General features: G+C 37.3%; 1 long non-coding RNA gene across 1 annotated transcript in view; it reads right to left on the bottom strand.

Moving 5' to 3' along the window:
• Positions 1–13,773, bottom strand: part of LOC109026052 (uncharacterized) — a 282,549-nt gene that overhangs the window by 223,386 nt on the left and 45,390 nt on the right. The window contains exon 2 of the long non-coding RNA XR_010132983.1: positions 5,700–5,799. This is a non-coding gene — a long non-coding RNA (uncharacterized lncRNA). The remainder of the gene's footprint in view (positions 1–5,699; positions 5,800–13,773) is intronic.

A 13,773-nucleotide genomic window follows, 5' to 3' on the forward strand; every position in this document is an offset into this window, starting at 1 on the left:
AGGTTATTGGTTTTGATTTCAAATAAGAAAAATGAATAAACCTCATGCTACAGTGTGCATTAGCCACTTTTGAATTTTCATGAAAATAAAAAACATTATTCTGAATTCATATATGATGAATGATGGTGGATTTAGAAAGGACAGCTGTGGCAGAACAAGTTTAGGGAAAGAGAATTGTGCCACCTGAAGAAAAGTCCTGAGATTAGGAATGAAAGACAAGTGATCTGGTGGGGCACCCAGAAGTGCAGAAGTCTGAGCAGACAGTGTGGAAGTGGATGAGGGGTTCAGGTTTATATACAACAGGATACTGCACTTGATTGAGGTAGGACATCTATAAATGTCTGAGGATAGGTTTGCTTCTCACAATGACAGTTGATACTGGCATTTAGTGGCATGAGACTAGGGATGTTACAAGGCAAGCACTGAGACAGTCCCACCCACCCAAGAACTGTATGACCCAAATTAACCATAGTGCTGTCATTGAGAAACACTAGCAGGATAAAGCAAATTTCACAGGTTATCATAGATAATAGACTTCAAGTTCAGAAAGGTGATCTGGATAGGCAGATTCAGGAATCTGCCTGGACTGAGCAGTGGAACAAAGTCTTAGAAACAAGGTGTTGGCTAAAATCACCAGAGTCTACTAACTGATGGCCATTACCACCAACGATCAGTGCCTATTGTGTTCAAAACCCATATCCAGCACTTCAGGGGAAGGACAGACAATAGGGACCTTCCCCCTAGTCCACTGTGGGCACGAATCTTTTATCACACAGAGCTCCCAGCCAGACTGGGTGATCAACACTGCCTTCAGGAAAACATAAATATGATTCATAGCACACACTGCCACTGCCAGCCTTGCAAAGTCACTAATAAGACACAGAAAGCACAATGGATCTATTATCTTGCCCTGATTTGTGACCCTTATACCTTACTTCCCTGACTGTGGCCAGACTTATTTGAGTCCAAAGAGTAAACTGTGGTCAGCAAAGCTGGCTGGCCATCAACAAAGATCCATGGTCACCCCTGTGGTTTCTTTTCTCCGTGAGTGAATCATTCCTTGGCTTCTGCCACTTCTCAGCCCTCCAAGTCTATGGGGAAGAGTGCTTCCTTAGGCTCATGTGTGGCTGGACTGCCTGCCAGAACCTAAGCACATACATTAGTCCCTGTAGGCTATGTTGGAGCCTCTAATCTCCCTCCACCTTGTGCCTTTTTGTATTAAATCACCTAGATTTTTATTTCTGAGACTTAATTATCAAGGACATTTAACTTGGCTATATTTTAGAGGCAATAGTTGGTTTTTATCTTTAGAGTTAATAAAAGAGGTAAATCATATATCCAATTGTTTGGGTTTTTTGGTTTTTAAAACCTGATCCCTAGAAGGAAAACTACGGTACATGTGATATGTAGAGCCAAGATTTGTTATGGGTTATAAGAGAGTGAGATTTGGCGGAGGTTGACAATTTGAAGAATCACCATGAAAACTTATCCTCAAGGAGGCATTCGGTTGTGATGAAAAGCTCTGCTTGTTTCCAGAAATAATTTTTATCATTTGCTAATCACTGGGCTCTTTTCTCGCTTAATGGCCTGAGATCAGAACTCTGGAAAGAATCTTGGAGAAACCAAGGGCTTCATGCCTGGCTGCCCAAAGTACCAGCATTCCTTCAGCCCAGGGGCAAAGAGTGGGGGAAACTTCTATTCAGCCTGGTAAATACTGGGAGCTTCTCCACAGAAGAGACGCGGGACCCTGCTTCTAAGTGGAAGGGCTTACTGTGATGGGCCTCTCTCTATTATACTTGATTAGGAACTTTGAGACTTTGGGGTCCATTCTTTAGGCACAAGCAAATGGAAAGAGAAAGAATTTATTTCCTTCAGGACCTTACAGATAAGTAGATGCTTTTCTAGGTAGAGGTAAAAATCATTTTGTCATTTCCTTTGTTTTTAAAGAAAATGTAAAAATAATACTATTACTGATAACAAAATTAGCAGTATTTTTTGGTGTAGCTTCATGCTCACAGAGTCATGCATGTTTATGTTTGAAGGGGTTTCTTGAACGCAGGCCCATGGTCTCTTCCTAAATATGTTTGACACTCATGTGCTTTGGAAAGCAATTGCATGAAGTACATATCAGCTAACTTTTTCAGTCTTGCAACACTTCCTATACTCACAATTCGGAAGCTAACCAAACATAATTGAAAATTACAGGCATATAAAACAGATAATTATCTTTCCAGAATTAAGTTCGTCTTGGGAAACTATTTTTACTCAAATGGTTCACTGGAATGAATTTCTTCTAAAGAAAATGTGATAGCATCTTAATCCATTATTAACTCATTGCCTTTAACTTTGGCCCTGATTTTGAGCAGCAATAAAATCAAAGATTAAACATGCTTATACTCATGTCAGGTACTTGTAGCTCAAAGGGCCTGCTTTAAATTATGTGTGTTATATGTCTCTTTGCTTAAAGTCCTAAGCAGAAATTTAAAAAAAATCATCCAACTGGACAAAACGTAGGCAAGTATACTGACTATAATATTTATCAAACTTTCCTAAGGAAATAAGTCAACAAGTGTTACACAATTTCCACTTCCTGCCAAGATAAAACAATGAGCACTGGGTTTACCCTTTTATCTCAACAACAAAAATATCCAAGAGGTAAAATTTATATTTAAAAAAGTTTTCAAGACATGAGACAGGAGGAAATGAAGGACAGTAAGTCCAGAGTGAGGCAAATGAAGCCACTTCAATGACTGCTCCCAGCACTGCCATGAGCCAGTGTCCAGGCCACTGATCAGGGAGGAAACTCAAGCAGAGCCTGGTGTGCTCCCTGCTGAGAAGACAGAGCTGACAGTCTGAGGGGGATCAGGCAGCTACATCTTATGGGACAGGACACAGAGAAGGAGAGGAGAGTGTGGCACAGACAGAACTCCTGAGATCGGCAGAGAGTCCTTCTAGAAACTCCAGCAGAGAACTAGCAGCACATGTATATAAGAAAATGACTTGAAGCCAGAAAAAGAAAGCATCTGAAAAGATTAGAGGAATGCAATAGTGACTGATATCCACACAGGGCTAGAAATAATGCTTGTTACCAAAGTCAGGCTGGAAAAAAACCTTGTCACTTACAGGCAACAGTTGGGTAAATTCAGGATGGTTTTGCTTCAGTAATGGGGAATAATTAGCCCAAAATATGCACTGCTTTGGTTCTACTTAATGAATCTTAAATATAAGACTCTAGAGGATAAAACTATTTCCAAGTACCTTAACCACATCCCAGAACAAAGCTCAATAATTTTTATAGAAATACAAAAATACTCAACACCCAACAAATGTTACAAGCAGCAAATCCACAATCCTATAAATATTCTTTTATGTAATAACAAATTCATGGAACAAAGGCTTATTATATTGAGAAATAAGTACTAACAACATGCAGGTTCTCAAGAAGTTTTACAGTCTAGCAGGGAGCAAGAAGGGTAGCGTATCTCATTGGGGAACCATGGATCCGCTACAGTGGGAGACCACAGATTCAAGGTGGTTATTCCATGTGAAAGAGGCTTTGGCAAGGGCTCTTCTTGTTTCAAAGAAGAGTAGGCCTTCCCTTCACCTCAAGCAAAGTAGGGTTTATTAAAAATACAGTCATTGACTAGAAATGGAAGCAACCAGCAAGCCACAAGGAAGCTGGGCAGCCACTCAGGGCCACATGGTCCCTCACACACAGAATCTGTTTCTGCCTGTGCGTCCACTCCATTCTCCTCTCTCTATGGGCTGTTGTCCCCAGGACATCAGCTTGCATGGCACAAGAGAGCCACTGCAGCCCCACATAACCCATGAGCTGGCTGCTCCTGCACCTAGTCTCTCTGTTTCTACATCCCCAAAGAGAAGCCAGTAGGCCCCACTCCACTCTATGAGCTGGATCACACCATGAGCATCATTAAGTTAGGGGTCCCACCTCTTTGCCCAATCAGCTGTGATAGACAGTGCTGTGTTCGGGGCAGATTGACTCAGCAGAGGTTGAGGGCAGGCAAGAATTCTTTATTCAGGAGGAGCTGGAAAGACAAACAGATGTTTGCCAAGCAGATGGGAGACACAGAGAGCATTGCATGCCAAGAAAACCATAGAAATGTGAGTACTCGGTATCTAGTCCCTAGAAGATACATTTCCTTGTTGGTCCCCCTCTGCTTAAAAAATATGGTTGTATATACAAGTCAGTTCTACTATTCTGCCTATTTGGTCCCCTCTTTGGCATATTTTTCTTACAGAAATGACAGAAATGGTCTGATTAGGGGTTTTTTTTTTTTTTTTGAGATGGAGTCTCACTCTGTCACCAGACTGGAGTGCAGTAGCATGATCTTGGCTCACTGCAACCTCCGCCTCCCGAATTCAAGTGGTTCTCCTCCCTCAGCCTCCCAAGTAGCTGGGACTACAGGTGTGCACCACCACACCCAGCTAATTTTTGTATTTTTAGTGGAGACAGGATTCCACCATGTTGACCAGGATGGTCTCGATCTCTTGACCTCATGATCCACCTGCCTTGGCCCCCCAAAGTGCTGGGATTACAGGCATAAGCCACCACATCCAGCCTAGGGATCTTCTTAATCAAATGCATTGATAGAAAAAAAGCATCCAGAACAAGTTTTGTCTTTGTGCATTCTGGCTGGTAGGACCAAATCTGCAGAATTGTGTTACATCTGGGCAGTATCCTGAGTGGGCTTTTGGCAAAAAAGGATGGATTGAGAAGGGGTAATGAGTAGCAAGAAGCATAAGAAAATCATATCCTGAGGAATGATTGACAAAACTGTGGAAATTTCTCTTGAAAACAAGAAAACAATTAGTGGGAGGCTACCCGACAGCTTATTTACATTATCTACCTGGGCTGCAGAGAAGGGTTCCACTGGATCTGATGATGATACTGGAGGCAAAACTAACTTCATGGAATGGAAATGGTTGGCAGACAAATTTCAGTGCAATAAAAGCAAAGAAAAATACCACAATTACACAGTGTAGTTAATAAAAAGTAAATGAGGTTTATTGTGATCCAGGGAATGCCTCTCAACTAGAATCAAGGGCTAGATTAAGCTATTATTTAGTGTGGAAGCTGAAGAAAAAAGCAGACAACTCTGTAATTGCTTTTGCTTTTGTCACAGAGGTAATGCAATGCAAAGCTGAAATTTCTTAGATTGAAAGATATTTAGTAGTGAATTCAGAGGATCATTGTTAGTTCTCCTTAGGGTAAGACATAATATTTGCACATTATTGTTAAAAGCAGTGAAATCTTGGATTGCATTTTTTCCCAAAAAGCAATAAAAGCTTTGACTGTCTAATAAATTTGATGATGCAGAGGTTAAGAGAGATAAGTGACTTAATAACTATGTTCTATTTTGCAACATGGTCCACAAGGTACAAAGGAATAGTTTACAATTTCAAATGACCCTACTTCTGAAACCAGAGTATCTTTTCTTCTATGATACGGCTGACCCAGTATGCTGATAATGATATAGTAAGCACTGCTTACATGCCATCCCAACAATTCCTCAAATCAATTTAATAAAGAAAAGGAAGGGAGCACAACACTGGAAGGATGGAAATGCATCCTGTGCATTGGCATCTTTATATTTATGAAAATATTAACTAGAATTTACTGCAGCCACTTAAGACCCTGCATGGCTCCTGTTGTACTAACCGTGTACTCCTTTCCTTACCTCTCAGAGTGGGGCACTCACACCAGAGAGTTGCATCCTAGTTCCATCACTTACTACGAGACTCATTCACGTGGACTGCTCCATGCCTCAGTTTCCTCATCTGTAAAATAGAGATAATGATAATAGCTCCTTCACTGCATAATTGTGAGAATTAAAGTTTCATATATAAAAATAGTGCACATTATTTCTCTCCCGTTTACCATTTCTTTTTTCTTTCTTTTTTTTTTTTTTTAGACGGAGTCTCGCTCTGTCGCCCAGGCTGGAGTGCAGTGGCACAATCTCGGCTCACTGCAAGCTCCGCCTCCCTGGTTCAAGCCATTCTCCTGCCTCAGCCTCCCGAGTAGCTGGGACTACAGGCACCCGCCACCATGCCTAGCTAACTTTTTGTATTTTTAGTAGGGATGGGGTTTCACTGTGTTAGCCAGGATGGTCCCGATCTCCTGACCTCGTGATCCGCCTGCCTCAGCCTCCCAAAGTGCTGGGATTACAGGTGTGAGCCACCGCGCCCAGCCCCGTTTACCATTTCTTTTTACCCCATGCCCCCACATCATCCCAAAACATCATTTCCAGCATCCTTAATTAATGCTGGAAATGAAAGAACAGAAGCTAATCTATAATTTGTTTTTTAATTCAGAGGAAGGATCCTTTTTAGAATTATTTCTAGGTAGTTAAGATTTTGAATTTATTTCTCTCCATGTATTTTCAATTTTCATCAAATGAAGAAATAAAAATAGCCTGTTAATTTGGGTACCTTTTGGAGTGATATTTTGTTAGGTGGATGTGAGCAAATTACTTTTAATAGTCGTAGCATCCTTTCAACTCTAAAAGTACCTGCTTGTTCCCAGATCCAAGTCCCTTTGTGGCAGTTTTCAGCATTTCATGAGACTGAGGACATAATCTCACCCCCTATTGCTGGAATTCTCTTTGATAGTCGAAATCTTTCAAAGATTGTTGGCTACTGTTGTTTCTTAGCAGGGTTTGGCAGGCACAATGACAAGTATCTGACAGACATGTGTTTTTCCATTGATAAGAAGAAAAGTTTCCTGAGACAAGTGTGTTGAATATTCATGCTAAAATTTTAAAAATGTGTTGTACATTTTCCTCCTGCCCAGCACATGCACTAGTATGTACACGACATAAAATGGTATCATCAGCCCCCAAAAAAACATCTATAACAAAATCTTTTCACCTGGTGCTGGCAAGGCCCAGGTTCACATTGTGAACTGGTGAGGCAGGAACTTCTTAGTAAGATTGTCTACAGCTCTGTTAATATTCAGCTGACAGAGCATCACCAGCATCTGCTGCTAGAGACTATGAACTTGTTTTTCCTCACAATAATTAGGTGAACTGAATTATCCTCCCAGGAGTATTATACGAGTCTGAGGTAGTCAAACCATCACAAACACACATACATACACACACACTCTCACACACACACACACACCCCAAAGATAATTTTCACAGGAGGAAAGCCCTGAGAAAATCTATTTATGAAAATAAATGTAAACTACTATAACAAATTGGTATAAATAAAAATGGAATAAAATGATGTATTACCTGATGTGAATGACAATAGAAAAAGCACCATTCTGCCCTGTTAGGTAAAAGACAACTTAAATGTGTGCTAATAGAGGGGGAAATTAGGTTATATTCTCAAATAGAAGGTCCAGTGTTCCTTTATGTCCCCAAATTAGAGGAAGGCATATGAGGACCATAGAACCTTTGGATTCATACCACTTTCAACTGAAGATATTCTCTACTAAAATAATCCTTTACATATTATAGAGAACAATTTACAAGGAAGTTTACATTTTATTGAAGAAACGCAGAAATACTTGTATACATTATTACTTATATAATAAAGAAACATTTTATAGTTTTGAGGGAAACACTGAACCATGTTTTTCCTTGAACTGCACTAATATGTTAAAATTTATTTACTTTTTAGAGGATATAGGTGGGCCACTTTGAGAAATAAGCTGAAAGACTTCTGTCAATATGACAGACTAGGATGGTGGGACAAATCCTTACTCCATGTCTAAAAGAAAAATTACAGAGAAAATCTCACTATATTCTTCTCCAGATAGCCAAGCTCAAAATAAAGGAAAACACTTGGGTACCAGAAATAAAGAAATTAAAGCTGAAATGTCAATCGGTAGCTGAGAACATGATGGCCACAGGGATTTTTGTTCACAATTCATGCTAAGGGGCCAGTGACTGGGTTCCCAGCGCCCACCCAGGAACATCAGGGTTTGTCTTAGACCATGGACAGTGGAGGAGCTGGAACAGGAAGCCCCTGGGTGGTAAGAAGGAGCTAAAAAACTTTTCCCATGGGCCTTTCTTTAGGGCCCTGGGAGAGGGTAAAGGCATGAGAAGTCAAAACATAAGCCTGAAACGTGAACTTGGAAAATTAAGTGAAAACCAGGACTACTGAATATAACTTATTAGGGAAAAAAGGATCATGACAAGGATGGTTCTTTTCAAAATTCCTGTATGAATTTAAAAATTCATAAAATTGAAAGATAAAAATAGTTTGTCAAAACATTTGAAAAATAATTTGTTAAATAGAACAAATCTTTGAAAAATATAACTTTCCCAAAGAAACTGATAAATGCAAGAAAACAAATTGTTCTATTACTATTAGTATTTTTTTAAAGTGAAAGAAAACTACTAACCAGAAAAATACAGATGATTTTATACATGAGCACCAACAAATATATAAGAAATAGTATTTAGGCTGGTCTAAGTGCAATGGTGTTTGCAACTAAGTGATTACAAACAGTTGTGGATCTCTGTTTCTTCTCCACTCCCACTGCTTTATTTGACTAGGTTTAAAAAATAAATAAAAAATAAATAGATATTTAAAACTTTTATGCAAACTATTCCAGAGAATAGAAAAAAAATGAGACTACTGCTCAAGAGTAATAACCCTGGTACCAACACCAATCAACGAGACAATATGAAAAAGAAAGATCTGAGCCATTCTTACTTATAAACCTAGATGGAAAATTCCAACCAAATTGCAAGCAAACTAATGTAATATTTAAAAACAAGAAGATAAAGTTTGTATTACTTAAGAATTAGAAGTATGCTTTCATATTAGAAAATCTACTAATTTAATCCACCTCATTAAAAACTCAAAGGAGACTAGAATACATGATTATTTTAATGAATGTTGAATTTTAATGAATGCTTCTGCCTCTTTTTTAATAAAAAAAAAACTTTAACAAACCTTACAAGAGAAAAGAATTTTCTTAACTCAATAAAAGATGCCTGCCAAAATGCTATAGCAAACAGTATTATTAATGTTGAAATAAAATTGTCTCTTCCAAAAGTCAGGAAGATGTCAAGAATTCCTGTTAGCTTCTATTAAAATTTATCAGGGAACTCATGGAGATAGACAGAGACCAGAATGATGATTACCAGAGGGTGGGGAGAGTATTGTGGGGGCATGGCAGGGAAGTAGGGATGGTTAACGGATACAAAAAATAGTTAGAAGGAATAATATCTAGTATTTGGTAACACAGCAGGGTGACTATGGTCAACAATAATTTAATTGTACATTTTGAAATAACTAAAAAAGTATAACTGGATTGTTTGTAACACAAAGCATAAACATTGGAGGTGATGGATATCCCATTTACCTTGATGTGATTATTAAATATTGTATGCCTGTATCAAAATATCCCATATACTCCATAAATATGTACCTAATATGTACCCACAAAAATTAGAAGTTCAGAAGATAGGTTTGTTCACAGAGAATACTCAATAAAATCTATAGATACATTATTAGAAAATTTAATGTTGATTATAAGATAAATATAGGAAAATCAATCACATTTCTATGTACTTATAGTCTACAAATGGCAGCTTAAAATGTCCTTTCATAGAGAATGTGTGTGTGAGCACACACATTTATACATACAAGTACCATATCTGTACACAGTCCCTAATAAATAGTCTAATGTCATCATCTACAAAAAAAATTGAGGTGTAAAGACTTGCCCTACCAGATATGTAATTGATTCAGTGTGATATTTGTAGAATGGAGAGATATACAGACAAATGGCACAGAACAGAGAACCCAGAAACAAACCCACTCAGAATGAAAGCCTGAGAGGTGACAGAGTGATCTTGCAGGTCAGTTGAGATATTGGCTATTCAGTAAATAGTGCTGTCCTAAGGGCTGTCCAAATGCAGAAAAGCTTGATGCCTATCTCATACCCTACACAGTCAACTCTAAGTGTATTACAAACGTAAATGTGAAAACAAAACTTAATGCTCAGAAAGCAATTGAGATAATCTTTATGACCTTGAGAAAGGAAAATGTTAAGTGAGACCCAAAAAATACAAAGGTAATAAAATTAGACTATATCTTAATGAAGAGTTTGCACATAGAATGCATGAAGTCTACAAGATAGTAACAAAAAGAAAAACAAACCAGTAGATAAATAGAAAACAAATACAAATAGGCAATTCAGAAAGAAAGAATCCCAAATGGCCTACAAACACATGTAAAAACATTTAACTTCACTGTAAAAAGTAAATGCAACTTAAAATCACAATAAGATATTATTTCACACTCATCAGCGAGGCAAAAATATTTAAAGTCTGACAATATCAAGTGTTGACAAAGATATGGGATAACTGGAATTTATAATCTACTGGAGGGAATGTAAATTGGTACAATTATATGACCCAGCAATTCCCTTCCTAGATATATATATCCTTGAGAAATGGTCTCACATGTATACAAGGAAACAGAGATAAAAGATGTTGGTAACAGCATTGTTTAGAATTTTTAAAAAATGTAAACAAAGTGCACATCAGAAAATAAATTATAAATTCATACTATAAAAGACCATCCAGATTAGAATGCATTGAACTCACCATACACACCCAACATTAGAAATATTAAAAGAAAAACAAACATAGTTTAGAATGCAAAATTATAGAAGTAAATAGTTTTCAAAAGGCAAAACAGTACTATATAAAACGTATCTAGAGAAATAGATTTTCATATATCTATATAAATATAACTACGTAATGTAAGTGCAAGGAAAATTTGAATACCAAATTGAGGATAAATTTACACAAAGATGGGAGGAGAGCTGCAGTCAGTGAAAGAGACACAGGGGCACTTAAACTCTCAGCAATTTTTTATTTTATACTTTCAGTATAGATGTAATTGTATTCATTTGAATATTTATTGAAAAATTTGTAAAATATCGAGCCATACCAAAATAAAGTTTAAACACATGGCAAAAAGTATACTATACAAATTCTAACTGAAAGAAGGCTTAGGTCTCGTTATTAATACCATAAAAATATGTTTCGGCGAACTCATTAATAGTTTAAAGTGGGTCTGTTTTGTATAAAATAAAAATCACTGTGATTATTTAAAAATCCTGAATACATGTCTAGTACTGAATAGTATATCTTCACAAGGCATAAAGCGAAACTGAGAGACTTTCTTAAAGAAGCTGGTATTTTGTGATTATAGAGAAATAATTTTACATACTTCTCTCAAATGAATAAATCAAAAACACAAAAGAAATAAAAGATTTACTTAAAAAGACACAAAAAGCATAAAATATAAAGGGAATGATTAATACATGAATGAATAGTAAAATATTTTTTAAATCTAATAAAAAAATATACAAAGTTAAAAGACAAGCCACCAATTAGGAAAAGATAGCTGCAATACAGATAACAAAGTATTGATATCAAGAACATAAGTAGAGTTACTACAGAACAAATAAAAGAGAATAACTCCAATTATAAAAAAATTAACAGATCATTCATTGACAAGAAAACCCAAATGACTAACATTTGAAAGATTTGTCATGTTGGGGGGAATTCTAAGAATGTTATTAGAGAACCGTTTCACAACTTATAAAATTGGTAATAAATGAAGAGCCTGACAATACTAAGTATGAATAAATGTATAAAATGAGAACTTTCAAATTTTACTAGAAGCAATGTAAATTCTTACTACCACTCTAAAAGGAAATTTGTTATTATTAATAAATTAGAAGAGATCTATTAAATAGATTTCAGCTTATAGTTATTTGCCCCCCAGAGAAAGTTTTATACAGGTCTACAGGTAGTCATGCACAAGGATATTGATCACTGTTTTTTTTTTCTTTTAATTACAGGGAAAATACTAGAAACAATCTAATTACCCGGCCAGGCATAGTGGCTCACATCTGTAATCCCAGCACTTTGGGAGGCCGAGGCAGGCGGATCATGAGGTTAGGAGATGGAGACCATCCTGGCTAACATGGTGAAACCCCGTCATTACTAAAAATACAAAAAAATTAGCCAGGCATGGTGGCACGCACCAGTAGTCCCAGCTGCTTGGGAGGCTGAGGCAGGAGAGTCTCTTGAACCCAGGAGACGGAGATTGCAGTGAGCCGAGATTGCGCCACTGCACTCCAGTCTGGGCGACAGAGTGAGACTCTGTCTCAATTAAAAAAAAAAAAAGACAAAAAAAGAGAAACAATCTAAATATCCACTAATATAAGAATGGATTTATGGTATAATCATGCAGTTGAATACAGAAGAGCAAGTAAAGGAAATAATATAAATCTATACATCAATTTGGCAGAACTCTAAGGAATAAGGTTGAGTGAGAAAAATTATAGTAAATAGCATTTATGTAAAATTTAAATATACATATAAATACTATATATTGCTTATGAACATATATTATGGAGTAAAGTGTAAGGATTAACAAAGGCATATGCAAAATTACAACGTGATTTTCTCTAGGCTTGCAGGTGTAGGCAATGGAATAAGGGAGATGTTCAAGGGATGGTTTGAACCAATCTGTAATTTTTCATAAATGTTAAAAATCTAACCAATAGAGTCGATGTTAGCATTTATTGAATCTGTTGTGTATTCTCTGAAATATTATATTACATCCAACAATCTGACCACTTTGCACCACTTCAATTGCTACAAATGTTAACATCATCATCATATCTCCTTTGAACTGTCACTGTTCAAAGTGTCAAATAATGTCACTGTTCTGTTGAAAACACTTAGGTAGGTTCCTTCTCTTTGTCAGAAGAAGCCCAATGGCATTCAGTGACCTTCAATTTCATACATGACGTGTGCTCCCCACCTTGCTGTTCCTTGAGTGTTGCCTGCCTCAAGGCCTTCCTATGTGCTGCTTCCTTTGCCTGGACGCTCTTCCTTCCTGGCTCCAGCCCTCGCCCACGGGAAACTTGAGAGGTCATCCCTGATCATCCATAAAATAGCAAGTACTTCCTAGCCATCTTCCCTGCCTTTTCTGCACTGAACTTATCCTCTGCCAAGATATGTGTTACTTATTCATCATTTGTCTCTCCTACCAAATCTCTAGCCCTAGAAGACCGCCTGTAAGTAGTAGGCACTTAATAAATATTTGTTGAATGAATGAATGAGTGAAATGCTACAAATACTTAATGATATCCATATAATCAATTTTGCTTTTAATCAGATTTTTTTGTCTTTTAACTTCTCGTGTAGTGATCTACAGTGATATTTGTTATACTTTTTGACTCCTGCATAGATATGGGAGATATACAGGGTAACATACTCTATTCAAGGATTATTATTATTATTATTTGAGATGGAGTCTGGCTCTGTCACCCAGGCTGGAGTGCATTGGTGCGATCTCGGCTCACTGCAACCTCTGCCTCCCGAATTCAAGCGATTCTCCTGCCTCAGCCTCCCAAGTAGCTGAGACTACAGGCGCCCGCCCCCACGCCCAACTGATTTTTGTATTTTTAGCAGAGACAGGGTTTCACCATTTTGGCCAGGATGGTTTCAATCTCTTGACCTTGTGATCTGCCCGCCTTGGCCTCCCAAAGTGCTAGGATTACAGGCGTGAGCCACCATGCCCGTCCTATTCAAGGATTATTTTCTAAAAATAAAGAAGCGCTCCAAAAAGACAAGATAAAATATGTAAGAGTGTTTTAACATGGTGTAAAAATTTGTAGTGAATGCATATTTATGTATATGTTATATACTTAGATATAAATGTCTAGGGCTATATATCTATACAGATAAGGGTTAGATAATT

The sequence above is a fragment of the Gorilla gorilla genome, chromosome 2 (genome assembly GCF_029281585.2).
Source record: "Gorilla gorilla gorilla isolate KB3781 chromosome 2, NHGRI_mGorGor1-v2.1_pri, whole genome shotgun sequence".
Lineage (NCBI taxonomy): Eukaryota > Metazoa > Chordata > Mammalia > Primates > Hominidae > Gorilla > Gorilla gorilla.